At 39.5% G+C, this 18359-nt stretch overlaps 1 protein-coding gene across 3 annotated transcripts in view; it reads left to right on the top strand.

The window, feature by feature from the left end:
* Positions 1-1035: 1035 nt before the first annotated feature.
* The window catches only part of IPO11 (importin 11), a 203399-nt gene continuing 186075 nt past the window's right edge, over positions 1036-18359 (top strand). For 2 of the 3 annotated variants that reach the window (XM_027519917.1, XM_027519919.1), the window contains exon 1: positions 1036-1211. The gene's annotated coding sequence lies outside the window, so the exon portion shown is untranslated. The remainder of the gene's footprint in view (positions 1212-18359) is intronic. The other variant, XM_027519916.1, reaches the window with a different exon arrangement.

Here is an 18359-nt window from a genome sequence, read left to right as displayed (position 1 = left end):
CAGGGAAGCCTGTACCTCTACATACCCATTCTTTTTCAGATTATTTTTCAACATAATTTTTAATGTTTGCATTGTATTGACAATTTGTATTATACATACATCTGTCATGATTTAATCATTCCTTTCTTGGTGGTCATTTAGGTACTTTTTAATATTTTTACTTTGAAAAACAGCTCTTAGGTGATGGACATCCTTGTAATGCAAGGCTTATGTTTGTCTGATTCAAATCGTAACACTGCTACTTACTAGCTGTGTGAACTTTCACAGGTTACTTGACCTCTCCTAGCTTCAGCTTCTTCATTTGTAAAGTCGGCACAGTAAAAAGCATCTCATACGGTTGTTTTAAGAATTTAAATATTCACCTGATTTAAATGATTCACCTGAAGATCTTAGAACTGTATCTGGCACATTCTAAATGATTGTTATCCATCTTTTAAAAAAATTATTATTATTAATCCTTATGAACACGTGACTATTTCCTTACAACAATTTTTTTCTAAATGTAAGAACACTTAGGTCACTAAGCTAGTTAATAGCAGAGGCAAAGATAACTGGATTTATCTCATTTTAATCTCCCCCCCCCCCCCCCCGCCCCCGCCTCCTCATCGTTCTGGGCTAAAGTGCCCACCAAGCAAGTGTATGACCTTAAAAAATAAATATACGTGGGAGGGTTGACCGCTGAGAGTAGGATTATTTTAAATGTTTTCTCTTTAGACAGATCTGTAAAACAGTGCAGTTTGGCAGCTGATATCCATAATAAGAAAGGGGAAATTATTTTGATTTAAGCTTCAATCAACCCAGGAAACAACTGATTTTCCTGGGAGCAGGGCACAGCGAACCTATGGTTTCCATGGTTACAGATTGCGCTGCGTCCGGGGTCCCAGCTCCTTATATTGCGCAAGCGCACAGTGCTACCTTTGATGGCCGGCGCCTTTGGTTTCGAAGAGAAAGCTCCTCCCTCTCCTTTCTCCGTTCTCCTATCATCTTCTCCCTTTGCCTAGTCCACGCGCTCCGGTGTCCGTGACGCAGTATTCACGCGCCCGTGTCGTTTAGAGCCGCGACGCTGAACATGGCGCGTTCCTAGAAGCCGCTTTCGGCATCAGTAGGCGGCGGCGTGTGGACTGGAAGCGTGGGGCGCAGAAGCAGCCGACGCCGCTTCGTGTTGGGGCGTGGAAGCGGGAGAGACCGACTATTCCGGACCGAGCCAAACAGTGAGGCACCGGCTTGAGAGCCTCAGAGCGCGCGCCTGTGGAAGGGAGGAGTGGGCTGGGCAGCGGAGACCTGAGAGGCGAGGGAAGAACGTGTGGCTGTTGGGAGGCCAGGCATAGCAGTAGCGAGAAGAGGGCGGCCTGTAGGCTTGGCTCTCTGTTACTTTAAGGACCCCTGGGAGCTCGAGGTTGCCCCAGTAAGCCTGGCAGCGGGAAGCATGATCGCGGAGGAATCAGGGTCCGGGGAAATAGGGACTGGGTGTCAAAATGAGGACGTAGGATGCTCATTGTGGCTGCCGTTGCGGGTTAGGGTGGTGCATTTGCCCTTGGGGGATAGGTGGTGCTAATTTGCAGAGATCGTGGTCGTCTTTAGTATAAAATCCTTGTATGTTTTTGCATATTGCATCCACGACATTGCTGCTAATAGCAATGCTGTGAAAGCTTTAATTGACTATTAGATCCTTGCTTGCCTTTAGAGAAAAAGTGAAGGAAGTTCTATATTTTCATAGAGGACCTACTTGCTAAGGTATGGCCGCCAGTGCTTGAGCCCAGCTTCTTCTGCAGGTTTTGAGGGTATTTGTGATTCAGCAATACTATATTGAGGCCCATTGCATCTGTCATTTTTCTTTATCCTTTTGTGAACGTGGTGGTGAAAGAGGGCAGCATTATCTTTTCAGATTAACTTGACTACATAGGTAGGATTGCTGTATTGCCTCCTGGAGCCAAGATTGCAATTGACATCTCCCCTCCCCACCCCATTTGAACGAGCTCGGTTGTAGTGCGGTAGTGCCCTTGCAGTTTGTCTATTCTTCAGAAGGGAATAAGGAAGAGCAGTTTACAGCCGTAATGCTTTTTATTTTTTTTCACGGATTGGGAGTTCATTCCTTCATTTTCACGTTATTTCAGACTTCTCTATTCATTACTGAGGCTTCAGGTTAAAGGCAGTGTTACTACGACATGCTTTTCATGACATTCCCTTGCATCTTTTGTCACTGAAGAAGCTTTCTGTGAAATTAGACTGAATATCTCTCCCTATTGGTGTAGTAGGATTGTGGAATTTTCCCCCTGTAACTCCTAAAACAGGGAATAAAAGAAACAGTTTAATTATAGCAGTGATTTGTGGCAGTATATTACAGCCTTAGGGCAGCTGGACTGTCGCTGCCCTAGTTACACTTCCTAAAGCAGAAGGAAATACTCAACACAAATGAATTTAGTTGTGATAATAATGATTGGATGTTATAAATAAATAGGTGAAGATGATTCAGGATCAAACTAGAATGCAAAAGAATCCTTGTAGACCCTTGGCAGTTAAAGTGTACTGAAAATCTTTGTAGAGATAAGTACGTGTGTTTTTCCAGAAATGTTCATAGTTTGAGAAAGAAAATATGTGTGATTAGATAGATTTTAACCTTTGTGTTGTATATATGTATGTGTGTGTGTTTGTATTTAATCTTGGGCTTTCCCTAGTTTAGTGTTATTGATGACAGTTCCTTTCTTTTCCTGTCTGCACCAAATGGGGACTGTCACTTAATTTCAGAGTGTTTTAGGAAACAGCAAGACACATTTTGGGCAGGTGTGAATCTGGAGTGTTTTTGCTTGGTTTTCTAAATGTCAGGCTGATTACAGATAAGTCGACAGTTAAAAGCTTTGTAGAACTTGAGCTGGATCAGTGTTCTACCCTTGCTGCTCAAAATGTGGTGTATGGCATGACCTGAAGTTTGTTAGAAGTGCACACTCGCCAGCTTAACCCAGACCTACTGAATCGGAATCTGCATTTTAACAAGCTTTCCAGATAACGTGAATGTACATTATAGCCTGAGGCACACTACGTTGGTTGGTAAAAGTTGAAGACCAAGGTCATGCACAAACCTGCATAAAAATTATAGCACTTTTTATTTTTAATCTGAGGTGGTCTTATGCTGGATATCAAGTCTGATTTGTCTGGTTGAAGCAGCTAAAGGCCCAGCAGTGCTAAGTGACTTGCATAAGGTCACATATTATCTAGATTTTTAACTCAGGTTCTGATTCACTATAATGCATTTCTTTAGCTAGTTATCAAAACTGAACTAAAGCATTCATGAATGACAGCTAGGTATTCATTCAGTAACAAACATTTGTTGACTAATGGAAAGGCAGCCTACTAATCCTGGATGTCTTTAGTAATTACTCTTGTCTCCCATGGTGGTTCCTAGCCCGCCATCTCCTTCCTTCCTTACTCTTTCCTGGATAATCTTGGCCTCTGCTTCACAGAGGAATTGCTGGGAACATCATTGCTTTTGCCCTCTTTCACCCACGTACTCCTCCACCTTTATCTGTTCATTTCTAATTGTGCTCTGGATTTTTTTTCCCCTCAGGGACAGTGTTTACTTGATGTATTCGTTTGCTAGGGCTGACATAACAAAAAACAGAGACTGGGTGGCTTCAACGACAGAAATTTATTTTCTCACAGTTTTGGAGGCTGGAAACCCAAGACCAAGGTTAGTGCAGAATTGATTGCTTCCGAGGCCTCTCTCCTTGCATTACGTATGACCACGCTCTTTTTGCCTCTTTACGTGGCTGAACCTTTGAGCACTAGAGCCTCTAGTGTCTCTTTTTCTCTTTAAAACACCGATCACACTGGATGAAAGGCCACGCTGATAGCCTCACTTAACTTAATCACATCTTCGAACATCTTATCTTCAATATTGGGGATACTGAGGGTTAGGGCTCCAACATATGAATTTTGGGGAATACAGTCCATAACAGTTGGTTATCCATTTTACTCTCAACTGGTTCTAACTTACTAGGATTTAAACGTACTGCACTCATCTTAAATATACTCTTTTCACTCTAGATTCCTCTTCAGTTTTATCTGTAATAATTTTTTTAAGTTTCTTGAGCTGTCTATATTCATTTTCTCCACCTTCCTATTACTTATTTATTTATTTTTCGATGTGTTGAAGGCTGCCATCTGTTGCCGTCACTGAATTTGATGGGGTGATGGTCTCTATTGGTCTCTTTAGTCTGAAATCTAATGGAATCTTGTAAATCTTTTGACATTTTGACTGATTGTCCCCTTAAAATTCTCTTACGTTTCTGTGCCACTGTAGTCTGCTTACGTCCCTTCTATATCTTGGTCAGTCTTTCCTTGGTATATTTTCTCTCTTCTCTGGCCACTTTAAACATTCATTTCACTCTGGGGTACTATCTTCTGCCTCTCTGCCTACTCTATTTGAAGGATTTCATCTGTTATGACTTCAACTTCTGTCCTTATTCTGATGATTCCCAAATCTCTGTTGAGCATACATCACCCTTAAGCACTGACGCACTGTGGTTGTTGTAAGACACCTTAAACTCATGTCAAAAAAACTGTGTATCTCACCCTTTCTGAAGTTGCTTCCCTTCCTCTTGTGATTCTTGTGTACAACTTGTCACTCAGTTGGAGACACCCAGAACCTTAACTCTTCCCTGTTATTACGTTGATGTGCCGACCTTCCCTCACTCTTCTATATACTAATTAACCAAATCTTGTTTCATCTCTTTCATCTACTTTTTCTCTGTGGCTACCACCTTGGTTCAGATTATCAGTATTATCTGGCCTTCTGTGTAAACCTTCTAAAAAACTTCCTTGCTTCTGACAGTGCACCACCCCTCTGTACCCTTTCTTTTTCTGTAGGTTGATTGTACTGTTATTCTGCAGTCCTTTTATGCAGGCATTCAGATAAAAATCCAAACTACCAGGCTTAGGAAATAGAGACATAATGCTTTGCGTCTTGCTTGCTTTTTGCTTTCACCTTCTGTTATTTCCTGCCTCACATTCTTTTGTCATGCTGAATTGTTTACAGTTCTTCAGAAGTGGTTAGATGTTTTTTTAAAGTTGAGATGTTTGTATGTTTTGCCTCAAACATACCCATCCCCTGTCTGATGAATACCCGTGTGTGCTCATCTGGATAACTTCTACTCAGCACAAATGCGGCCTTGCTCTCTGGGAAGCCTCCCTTAGCGTTCCTAGGGTGAGTTAGGTCTTCTGAGTGTTCTTCAATAACAGCTTAGTATAGCTTTTATAATGTCTTTTGTAATTGTCTTTTTTCCTCTCTAGAACTGAATTGAAGGACTCTCTTATTTATTTCTCAGGGTAGTTCCTGCTTTATTGCTGAGTACTGTGAATGGAATTTGAATAACCAGAAAGTTGAAAAAAATGTGAATGTTACATATTCTGGAGGTTAGACTGAGTGAGTTTGAAACGTCAAATACTTGACTTTACACAGCTGTACACGGAGATTGGGATTTAGTCACTAGATTCATTTATTTAACAAATATTTATTCATCATTCTCTTTCGTGCCCGATACTACTTCTGGATTCTGGTGATGTACCTTTCAACAAGTCGAAGTCCCTGGTCTCTAGATCTTAGATTATAATCGAGATTCTGGACAATAAAAACATGTATATTAGAATATCAGACAGTTAAAAATATTAAAATGGAAGATTAGAAAATAGAAGGAAGGATATTCAGATTAGAGAGTTTCTTGATTGAAGGGAAAGCTATTTTATATTTTAGATTAGGCAGTGAGGGAAGACTTATTTGATTAGTTGACAGTTTGAGCAGAAACTGGATTGAAGCTAAACAGCAAGACATGCTGATAGCTAGAGGGAAGAATTTTCCAGCCAGAGGGAACACATTCTACAGGGGGAAGATAAGATATATTTTATGTATCCATTCCATTAAAGAGGGGTAGTGTATTGTCTCTAGCTCTCACTGTAGACAGTGCCAAGACAGACACCCTTATCCTTTTCTCTTCCTTGTAAGCCTGTGCAGGAGTTTCTTTAGTTACAGTTTCAAGTGTGGAACTGCTGGGCATAGGATATTACCTGATCATAGGATACATACACACACACCCACACCCCCCACACACACATGTCACTGCTAATGGCGAGATGGCTCTCTGAAGTACCTTTACTAATGTATACTCCTAGCAGCAGTGCTTAAAGGTTTCTGTTTACATAGGTTCTTGCAACACTGAATATTTTCGACTTTGTAATTTTTGCCAGTCTGATGATTATAAAGTAATATCTCAATTTTTAAAAAATTCCTCATAGCCAGTGAGGCTATCTGTCTGTTCCGATACTTGGTGACCATTTGACTTTTCCCATCTGTGAATTGTCTCTATATATCCTTCGTCCTGTTTTTTATTTCTTGTTGATTTACAGGCATTCCATATATATTCTATATAGTAATCCTTTATCTTCTTAGTCATTTACAATTTCTTCTTCTAATGTTAAGCTTTTTAACTTGTGTTTTCATTGACTGTTAATTTAGGTTTTCAGTTTTGCTGTAATATTTATCAGGAAGATAAACTATAGTCTTTATTGTATTTTGGTTCTCAAGTCTAAAGATTTTTAAAAAACAGTTAATTTCACTTGGTATTTGACACCAGTCCAATTAAAAGAAAAAATTGGGTGATCAGTAGAGAGCATGGGGTTGTGATGGGAGGCTTGAATTCTAAATTCCCAGACATGTCACTAATTTGCCTGTGGCCATACTGGATTCACAATTTATCTCTTTTACCTTTTGAATGCAGTTTCTTGGCCAGTAAAACAGAATGCTTAAATTAGATATTTTTACTGTTGAGAGAAGTGGCATAGATGGCTCCAAGGTGATAGGAAATTATTTTAATGATGCAAAATATTATCTTAGTGATGAAATGTAGAACAGTTGTTAATTCTGAAGATGCTACTGGGTATACAGCCTATACATGTTTTAATGAATCAATTTTTATAAATACAAATGACTCTTCAGGCTAAACTGTCACAGCAAGATTATGAGATTCTTCTAAGACAAATCATACGATATCCTGGATCAGTAATTGGAAACTACTAGTCAAAGATACATACATTTGTAGAGGACTGATGATCCCTTAACAGTTAGCAAAAAGTTTTGACTAAAATTTGGTCAGTTATGGTCTATTAAATTTGGGCTGTGCTATTTACTCCCAAAGAACAGTGTCTTGTCCAGAATCACACTTACAGTTTTTCCTTCTCATTTCTTTGGCATCAGACAAGGAACTTTAAAACCAGTAAGCATAATTGCTGTTCTTTAGCAGTTTTTATACAAATATGTGTTTTTCCTTTCACCTAGAGAGATGTCAAAGAAGGTGGTGGTGAGACTAGTTGGGGCCTCACTGCTCAGCGTTGCCTTGGTGGGTGTCACTGTTGTTGAGGAAAAGTTCCTTAACTTGTGAGGGTATGTTCAGTCATGGGGACGACCATGTATACCAAACAGGCAAAAGACTTCCTGACGTATTTCAATGCCATTTTACTGAAAACTCCCAGTACGGCACAATACGTGGGTTTATTGGATGGGACTTCTCTCACAGCTGCATCCTGGCACTGTGTACTGCCTTTTTACACACAATGTAGGTTACACATTTATTCTGTGTCTCAACCCACTAGAATATACTCTTCCTGAGAACAGAGTTTTTTTTTTTTTCTTTTTTTGGCCTTTTTAGTGCATTGTTGTATCCTAAGTGCTTAGAATAATGTCTGGCATTTGCAGGTATTCAATAAATATTTGAATGAATGAATGTGGGAAAGTCTAATGATAAGCCAGTAAATATGAGAAACCTGATGAAGAGCACAGGATTAGAACAAAGGAAGTTAGATATTCCCAGTGAAAAGCATTGTTGTCGTTTATTGGCTTAGTGTGCCCCATTTCAGTAGCTGACGATACTGAGTGAACTGTTGGTTCGTTTATTCCTTCATTTGTTTTTTAGCCCTTCAGCAGACTGTTTACTTTTGTAGTATCTTTTATAGATATTTCTCTCTCTACTGTGATGTAATTCCTGTACTTCCAGAAACGTTGTTTCTTTCACCTCTTTTTCACCTTTTCTGAAAGCCTGCCTTCCACTCTTAGAAATTGTAATCACATTATTGCCTTAAGTTCCTCAAACATTTACTGAGCATTTACTACCTCTTTGACATATTATATTAGGTGCAGGCAGGTATAGATGAATAAGACACAGTTCTTGCCTTTATGCAGCTCCTAATTTTGTAGGTGGGACTCAAATTAACAAGGAAATAGATGTAGTAATAGAAGTATGTTCTGTAGGTAAGAATGGTGTAGAGGAAGGAGCACTTTACATCTACTGCAGTTAAAGATTCCCAGAGCACGTGTTGTCAGGAATGAGCAGCTTTCATATTCTCCATTAGCTGCCATTTAAAAAACATACATAAAAGTAGGTGGAATTGTCTGATGAACCTTATCTGCTCACCACCAGGTTTCACAGTTACCAGCTCATGGTCATTCTTATTTCATCTCACCACCGCCTAGTTCCCCTCTAACTGTGCTGGTCGTGCTGTCTAGAAGCTTGGTCAGATTCAAATTTAACTATTATTTTTTGGGCAAACTGCTTTAAGATTTTGGTTTCTCACAGTAATGAAAATATCCATTTCTTTAAGCTTTTTAGTATGATAACTTTTCTATTTTCATTATGTTGGAACTCTTCCCCTAGTTTTCACAGAAATTCATTTCTTCCTTGACACATCTTTGACTAGTTTGCTTTTGACCCCAGGCAGTTTAGCAATTTTGTAATATTTCCTATCCATAATTCCTCCAGATTATGTTTTCTGCCTTCTGTTCTTCTTTTCATAGACTTGAACTGTAGATCATGATTTGACTTGCAGGCATTTAACTGTCTTTGAAAAAATGACATCTTCCCCTCATCTCTCTGTAGGGGATGTTCCAGTAATTTATGGTAAATACTGCATTGTTTATACATTTCACCAAAAAGGCTACTCTTCATTCAAGTTATTTGCCTAGTGCCTATTCTTCCAGGAGGAAAACTGGAGCTTTCAAGTTATTATGTCACTCTCAATGGCTTGTATTTCGCCATTCTTCGTCTTTCTGAACATTTGTCCTGTCAAATGTGGACTACTGCGAGGTTTTTCTCTTTAGGGGTTTTCATCCTGCTCCTCTTATCACTCTGCCTTTTCCTATTCCACAATTTCTCAGTCTTCTTTATGCTAAAACGTTGCTTATGAATATTACATTTTCTTAAGTTCCATCATTTTATTTTGTATGAAGCTCAAAAACGTATCTTCATCTCACATTTTCTCTTGTTAGAGATGAGAGTATTTTTCATGATGCAGCGTTCAAGTAAAGAAGTAGAGACAGTGGTTTAAGGAAGTTTCCCTGCCACCTTGCAGATGGTTGTCCTGGCCAGGTGGTCACTAAAGAGAATCGCAGTGTCCTTCTCTTCCCGCGTCATTGAGGGAAAAGGATGCTTGAACATACTCTTTGGGATGTGCTACTTACTTCTCACCATCAGGTGGCACTGCAGATTAATCAGTTTATTTTTACATCCTAGTAGGACATTGTCTCGGAGAAGGCAATGGCACCCCACTCCAGTACTCTTGCCTGGAAAATCCCATGGACGGAGGAGCCTGGTAGGCTGCAATCCACGGGGTCTCGAAGAGTCGGACACGGCTGAGCGACTTCACTTTCACTTTTTACTTTCATGCATTGGAGAAGGAAATGGCAACCCACTCCAGTGTTCTTGCCTAGAGAATCCCAGGGATGGGGGAGCCTTGTGGGCTGCCGTCTATGGGGTCGCACAGAGTCGGACACGACTGAAGCGACTTAGCAGCAGCAGCAGCAGGACATTTTCTGGTAAAGGAGTATGTTGATGTGGAAGCTTTCGTAGAACATGAAAAGACTTCAAAGTGGAATTAAAGATAAACACACTATTGCTAACAAACACAAATTTATTTTCCTTTTATGCGATGAAAGTGTACAATATATATGTATGTGGAGCATTATGTAAAAGAAAAGTAATAAATCAAAAATGTTTTTTGTTTCATTTTTCTCAGTCTGTTAAATATTTTAAACTCTTGACATCACTTCATAAAGATTTTTAGAGATGAATATTTATAGTTAAAACTGGATTATAAGGCTCAAAGTCCCCTTCATGAGGAGGATTGTCTTTTGGTAAATGTTGCTATCACAGATCTAGGTAAATATGGCAGAACTATTGCTTATCAACTCTTGCTACTGAAAACCAAGTTTGTAAGCTTTCTCCTGAATGTTTTGATGAGAGTGCACTTATTGACCACATTATCTACTTAAATGTGCATATTTAATATATCACCATGATCTCTTGGTATGTGCTTGTCAAGAGAAATACATCATGATTTGAAGCTCTTGGAATGTTTTAGGATTACAGAAGAGAAATCAAGCAAATATTCCCATGCAAATTTAGAATAGATATAAAGTGAAAATTCTTGGCCTTAAAAAAAAAATCATTTTTCATCATAAAAATGAAATGTGTAGACTGTTAAAATCTCTCTAACTTCTGGGACTACTTTAGAACAGTACTGTTTTATAATTCTGTTTCTCGCTTGTCTTTATTCTTAGACATTTTTTATTTATATAGCTTTGCTGCATATATTTTATGTAGTATTTTTTTATTTGACATTATAGATACTCCTCTAATTACACAACAGACTAAAAAAGACCATTTTTAAAATTCTAATTGGTTTAGGATTTAAACTTGGATTTCTACCACTAAAGAGTTTGTAGGTCCTTTGAAACTCTTCAATAGATAGAATATTTTAGGAGTGGAGAAGAGTAAGCAAGGGAATATCTCCTCTCTTTCTTGTTGTTTTCTATGTTTTATTGTGTATTTTTTATCCCAAAGTAGATCAGTCTTTGACTGCATGACATCTTGTAGAGAATTTTGCAATAGCTCTGATGGTTCTTTAACGTAAAGGTATTTGGAGATACATGGAAGCATTTCGAGTCAAAACCGTCTTTATGTATACTGTGCAAGGATGCTAAACAACCTATAATGCACGTATGGAGGAGAGTTTTCCTGTTGAGAAACTGAAGTGAATTCAAATGGTGCAGTGTGGATTTGAATGGGACTAGCATCTCTGGTTTTTCCAGTGGTCATGTATGGATGTGAGAATTGGACTGTGAAGAAAGCTGAGCGCCAAAGAATTGATGTTTTTGAACTGTGGTGTTGGAGAAAACTCTTGAAGAGTCCCTTGGACTGCAGGGAGATCCAAGCAGTCCATCCTAAAGGAGATCAGCCCTGGGTGTTCTTTGGAAGGAATGATGCTAAAGCTGAAACTCCAATCTTTGGCCACCTGATGTGAAGAGTTGACTCATCGGAAAAGACTCTGATGCTGGGAGGGATTGGGGGCAGGAGGAGAAGGGGACGTCAGAGGATGAGATGGCTGGATGGCATCACCGACTCGATGGATGTGAGTCTGAGTGAACTTCGGGAGTTGGTGCTGGACAGGGAGGCCTGGCGTGCTGCGATTCATGGGGTCGCAAAGAGTCGGACACGACTGAGCGACTGAACGGAACTGAGCATCTCTGGAACCTTCCATATTATTGCAGAAGTCTTATGTCCTTTAATCTTGCTTTAATTTCTTAAACTATTACTCTTTCTTGCTCTTATTAACATTACTTATTAATACTTCAGCCACATGTTTTTCATTTCTTCAGTTACTTTTCTTGGTCTTGTGCTAACTTCGGCATTTACATAGTTAGAGCACTTAAAAGAAAATAACAGCTTAATTAAGATATAATGCACAGACCATACAATTCACTCACTGCAAGCATACAATTCAGTGATTTTTAGTATATTCACAGACATGTGCGGTCATCACTACCAACAATTTTAGAACATTTCATCACCTCAAACTGAAGTCACTCCACATGTTTCTCAATCCTTTTTTATTTGTGGCTTGGTAGATCCTGTCTTTGTAGCATTGAATAATATTCCATTGTCTTGATGCACCACAGTTTATTTATCCATCCACCTGCTGAAGAATATCTCGATTACTTCCAAGTTTTGGCAGTTAGGAATAAAGCTGCTATAAACCTGTATGTGTAGGGTTTTGTGTAGATACAAAGGTTCTCAGCTGCTTTGGGTAAATACCATGTGATGCAATGGCTGGATTGTATAGTAAGAGTATGTTTAAGAAACCACCAAACAGTCGTCTAAAGCGGTTATACAATTTTGTACTTCCGACAGCGATGTGTGAGAGTTCCTGTTGCTCCACGTTCTTGCTGCCTACCATTTGGCCATTCTAATAGGTGTAGTGTATCTCATTGACATTTTAATTTGTGTTTCCCCAATAGCATATGACGTGGAGCACCTTCTTGATTATTTTCACATCTGTATATCTTCTTTGGTAAGGTGTTTGTTAAGGTCTTTGGCCCGTTTTTTAATCAGACTGATTTTTTTGTTGTTGAGTCTTCAGTTCAGTCGCTCAGTCACGTCCGACTCTTTGTGACCCCAGGGACTGCAGCATGCATTTTGCCTTTTCTTCTTCTTTTTTTTTTGGCCATGCTGCACAGCAAGCAGGATCTTAGTTCCCTGACCAGGGATTGAACCTGAGTCCCCTGCAGTGGAAGCACGGAGCCTTATCCACTGGACTGCCAGCTAGTCCTGTTCAGTTCAGTCACTCTGTCGTGTCCAACTCTTTGTGACCCCATGGAGTGCCAGGTAGTCTTGAGAGTTCTTTTTATATTTTGGATAACAATTCATTATCAGATATGTCTTTTGTACATATTTTATCCCTGTCTGTGGTTTGTCTTCTCATTCTTGATACTATCTTTTGCAGAACAGAAGTTTCTAATTTTAGTGAAGTCCAGCTGATCAATTATTTCTTTTATGGATTGGGTCTTTGGTATTGTGTCTAAAAACAAACCACCACACCCAAGGTCATCTAGGTTTTCTCCTAGGTTATTTTCTAGAATTTTATATTTAAATGTAGGTCTGTAATCCATTTTGAGTTAATTTTTGTGAAAGATGTAAAGCCTATGTTTAGATTTGTTTTGTTTTGCATATGGAGGTTCAGTTGATCCTGTACCATTTATTGAAGAGACTGTCTTTCCTCCATTGTTTGGCCCTTGCTCCTTTGTCAAAGATTGAATTTATGGGTGTCTATTTCCGGGCTTTCCAATCTGTTTCATTGATCTGTTTGTCTACTCTTTCACCGGAATCACTCTCTTGATTCCTGTAGCTTTACAGTAAGTCTTGAAGTGGATAATGTTAGTCTCCTGGTTTGTTCTTCAGTATTGTAGTGGCTACTCCAGGTCTTTTGTTTCTCTGTGTAAAGATTAGAATCAGATTGTTTGTATCTGTAAGAAAATTTTGAGTTTTGGTTCCAATCAAAATCCAAAAATCAGGTTGAGAAGAAGTAACATGTTGACAGTGTTGAGTCTTCCTATCCATGAACATGGAATATCTATTTATTTAGTTGTTCTTTGAGTTTGTTCATTGGTATTTTGTTGTTTTCCTCATAGAGATCATGTATATATTTTGTTCAGTTTATATCTAAATATTTAGTTTTGGGGGGTGCTAATGTAAATGATACTGTGTTTTTAATTTTCACTTCCACTTGTTCATTGTTGGTATACAGGAAAGCATTTGACTTTTGTATATTCACCTTGTATCCCACAACATTGCTATAAATTGCCCATTAGTTCCAGGAGATTTTGGTTGATTCTTCCAGATTTCTACATAGATGATCATGTCATCTTCAGACAGACCAGATTTGATCTTCCTTTCTGATCTATATACCTTTTCTTTTCTTACCTTTATTGTATTATGAAGGACTTCCAGGTCCGTGTTGAAAAGGAGTGGTAAGAGGGAATGGCCTTCCTTTGTGCCTGATGTTAGTGGGAAAGCTTTGTTTCTCACCATTAAGTATGGTGTTGTCTGTGGGTTTTCTGTAGATAGTGTTTATAAGGTTGAGAAACCTCCCCTCATCTTTTGCCTTTTAATTAGATATCTTTTTTGAATTGTAAAAATTCTTTATATATTTTGCATATAAGTCACATATCAGATATTGTTGTTGTTCAGTTGCTACATTGTGTCCAACTCTTTGAGACCCCACTGCAGCACACCAGGCTCCCCTGTCCTTCACCATCTCCTGGAGTCTGCACAAATTCATGTATATTGAGTCGGTGATGCCATCCAACCATCTCATCCTCTCTCTACCCCTTCTCCTGCCTTCAGTCTTTCCAGCATCAGGGTCTTTTGCAGTGAATCAGCTCCTCGTGTCAAGTAGCCAAAGACTGGAACTTGGGCCATAAAGAAAGCTGAGCACGGAAGAGTTGATGCTTTTGAACTGTGGTGTTGGAGAAGACTCTTAAGAGTTCCTTGGACATCAAGGAGATCAAACCAGTCAATCCTAAAGGAAATCAGTCCTGAATATTCATTGGAAGGACTGATGTTAAAGCTGAAACTCCAGTACTTTGGTCACCTGATACGAAGAACTGACTCATTTGAAAAGACCTTGATGCTGGGAAAGATTGAAGGCAGGAGGAGAAGGGGACAACAGAGGATGAGATGGTTGGATGGCATCACCAACTCGATGGACATGAGTTTGAGCAAGCTCTGTGAGTTGGTGATGGACAGGGAAGCCTGGCGTGCTGCAGTCCATGGGGTTGCAAAGAGTTGGACACGACTGAGCATCTGAACCGAACTCATTTGCCATGAATTGATAGAACTGGATGCCATGAACTTAGTTTTTTGAATGTTGAGTTTTAAATCCAGCTTTTTCACTCTCCTCTTTTACCTTCATCAAGAGGCTCTTAGTTCCTCTTTGCTTTCTGCCATTAGGGTGGTATCATCTTCATGTCTGAGGTTGTAGATACTTCTGGCAATCTTAATTCCAGCTTGTGATTCATTCAACCTGGCATGATGCACTCTGCATGTAAATTAAATAAGCAGGGTGACAATATACAGCCTTGATGTACTCCTTTCCCAATTTTGAGCCAGTGCATTGTTCTTTGTCTGGTTCTAATTGTTGCTTCTTGACCTGCATACAGATTTCTCAGAAGGCAGGTAAGGTGGTCTGGTATTCCCATCTTTTTAAGAATTTTCCTGTTTGTTGTGATCCACACAGTCAAATGCTTTAGTTTAGTCAATTTGCAAATATTTTTTCCCATTCTGTGAATTGTCTTTACTTTCTTGATGGTATTGTTTGATAAAGTTTTAAATTTTGATGACTATAATTGTTCTTGGTTTAATTGCATGTGCTTTGGTATCATATTTGAGAATGCTTTACCTGGTCCAAAGTCATGAAGATTTACTGCTAGACCTTCTAAGAGTTTTATAGAGTTAACTCTTCATGCTTAGCTCTGTGATTCATTTGGAGTTAATTTTTGTTTATGGTATAAGGAAGAGGTCCAGCTATTCTTTGTATGTTGATATTCAGTGGTTCCCTCACTGTTTGTTGAAAAGACTATTCTTTTTCTATCCAGTTGTCTTGGTGCCCTTGTTGAAAATCACTTGCCTTTAGATGTAAGGGTCTATCTGGACTTTAAAATCTGTTTCATTAATGTGTATATCTGGCCTCTTGCCAGCACCAACACTGTCTTGATTACTGTAGCTGCATTGTAAGCTTTGAAATCTGGAAGTGTGAATGTTATTTCCGTATTTTTGTTTCTGATTCCAATCTGATAACTTATTTGTATGATTCAGTTCTTTTAAATGTGTCGAGACTAAGTTTTCGGTCTAGCGTTAAGGTCTGTCCTGGAGAATGCTTGATGTGTGCCTGAGATGAACGGTTGCTCGCATTCTGCTGTTGTCGAGTGGAATGTTTGTCAGGTCTGGTTTGTGTATCCTGTTGTTCAAAACATATTTCCTTGTTGATCTTCTTTCTAGATGTTCCGTTCATTTTTAAAAAGTGGAGTATGGAAATCTCCAGCTGTTACTGTTTGTGGTTGAGCATCCTGGGGTGGGCATGATTGAGGCCCACTGTGCTTGGCCTGATAGTCCTGGGGTAGAGCTTCTGACCTGTGAGTGCTGCCAGGCTGGCAGAAGAGTACCCAGACCTTTTGGCTGTGCTTGTCTGGAACACAGCTGCAGTGTGTAGCTGGGGCAGATGAGAAATGCTGGCTGCCTGCCCCTTGTGGGGAGAAACTGCAGCCTCCTGTTTTGGCTCATTCTGCCTGGAGGATAGCCTCTGTCATTCTGGGGAGCAGCAGTGAGCTTGTGGCTCAAATGCCACAGATTCTTGCTATTTTTACCAAAATTTAGCAGTATTTCTTGTGTAAGCGTTTCTGCGTTTGCTGTGTGTCCTTAAACATACTTTCCAGAGACTGAAAATGGTTCCTTTTTGTAACTTTTATCAGTTACAGTTATACTGAGGAGAGGATTGATGGAGCTCTTCATGCCATCGTTCCTGAAGTATTCTCTTTTCTTTCTTTAAAAAAAAAAAAAAATATATATATATATATATTTATTTATTTATTTTTGGCTGTGCTGGGTCTTCATAGACATGGGCTCTCTCTAGTTGTAGCAGGTGGGGGCTACACTTGATTGCAGCGCACAGGCTTCTCAGTGCGGTGCTGGCTTCTCTTACGGAGCACCAGCTTAGGCGCACAGGCTTCAGCAGTTGAAGCACGCGGGCTCAGTAATCGCGGTGCACAGGCTTAGTTGCCCTGCAGCTTGTGGGATCTTCCTGGACAAGGGATCGAACCCATGTCCCCTGCTTTGGCAGGCAGATTCTTAACCACTTGGACCACCAGGGAAGTCCTCCTTTCTTTCTTTTAAACTGGACATGGAAGCTAGAGTACTGATTCGATTGTTGCTGATCATTTTTGGTATTTCAGAGATGAGGTTGTATACTTCTTTTTGTATCACCTCAGAAGGCACTTAGCTCAAGTTGTGTAGCTGTTGGTGATACTGTAGTAAATTTGCTTTCTTGGTTGACCTGGTGACTGACAGTTCCCTTCATTTTAAAGGTTTATTTCTTCATTGCATTTAGCAAGTAATCTGTGGGGTGATACTTAGACACACTGGGAATATCCTGTTCCCCAACAGCTCTTCTTTCACTTAATGGTTTTAGCATCCATATTCATCTATGCCTGAATAAATTATATCACTGAGGGAACCTTTTTTGATTTTGAAATTCTTTTTCCTTCAACTTCTCTTATAACCTTATGCCTTCTTTTTCTCAGTTTACTTACGGCTTTAATTTTTAATAGTAGGGTGGCGTTATTGTTTGTGTGGAATGTCCTAAAACTAAGGATAAACACAGGTAATGTAGTAGACTAAAAAATTGTCATGACTGGAATTAAAGTTGATGCAGGCCTGAGAAGTCTGTTTTTTGGTGACAGGCAGAGGTATTGGGTTTTCTTTATTTCTTTCTTTTAATGAAAATTAGTTTGTTTTCAACTGCAGGCACATCTGTGTTATCTTTGGACTTTGGATTTTTCCAGAATTGGGAAGATATCTTACAGAATCAAGCTTAGAAAGCCCACTTACAAGGTCTGAGTGTTTTAGGCTCTTGGTCACATATCGCTAGATTATTTAGACTTTAATAGCATCGAAGAGTATTGTAGTTCCAGTAATGAATAAATTGAACTGACCGACTTGTGAAATAGTGAGAAGGGCAACTTGCCCTTTTAATTTTCACCTTCTCCTTTCTTTGTATTGTTATTAGGGGAAAAAAGGAGTATGCATTTAGATTTTGAATAATTCTCTTCAGTAGTATAGTTAAGAGCGTATAAAATGCTCATAAGGAGTGTTTCCTGTTATTATTTTGAAACTATTCAAAATAATGAAAATCAAAACAACCTCAGTGTATGCATGATTAATTAGAAAACCTAGGCAAATTTAATCTGTTTGCTTCGTTGTCCCCAGGGTCTTGATAATTAATAGGAACACTGAAAGGCAAAGGATACCTGGTTTTAACATAGGTGTGGGGTTTCTCTCACCACACACAGACCTGTAGCAGCACCTGCACTGTGAGAGACTAGCTTCTCTGGCCTTCAGGCCTCCCTTTTGATGATCCTGTCATGCCGTGAAGATCCTGTTGGGTCCTTTGGGAAGTGTCGCGCGTCCTTTGGGAAGTGTCCCGCTGGCTAGTCTTATCAGTTAGTCTGTGTCTGTCTCTGGCTCTCCTCCTGCCCTCTGCCCCACCTCCCTTCTTTTCTCATTCCTTACGCCTTCTCCTTTTCTTCTTCCCTCTCTTGCTTTGTCAGTCTCAGGTCTCCAGTTTTTTTGGAGACTAGTTTTATGTCTGACTCAACTGCCATGTGCAGATAACAGTAGCAGCGCTATTATATTTCTGCATGCTAATTCCAAAAGAGAGATGCTGGAGGTTAGTTTCCAGGTGTGCTATCCTTGAAACTGACTCTAGTAGTC

Source organism: Bos indicus x Bos taurus, chromosome 20 (assembly GCF_003369695.1).
Source record: "Bos indicus x Bos taurus breed Angus x Brahman F1 hybrid chromosome 20, Bos_hybrid_MaternalHap_v2.0, whole genome shotgun sequence".
Taxonomy (NCBI): Eukaryota; Metazoa; Chordata; class Mammalia; order Artiodactyla; family Bovidae; genus Bos; species Bos indicus x Bos taurus.
Note: the sequence above shows the minus strand (reverse complement) of the source record. Positions and strands in the feature narration are given on the sequence as shown.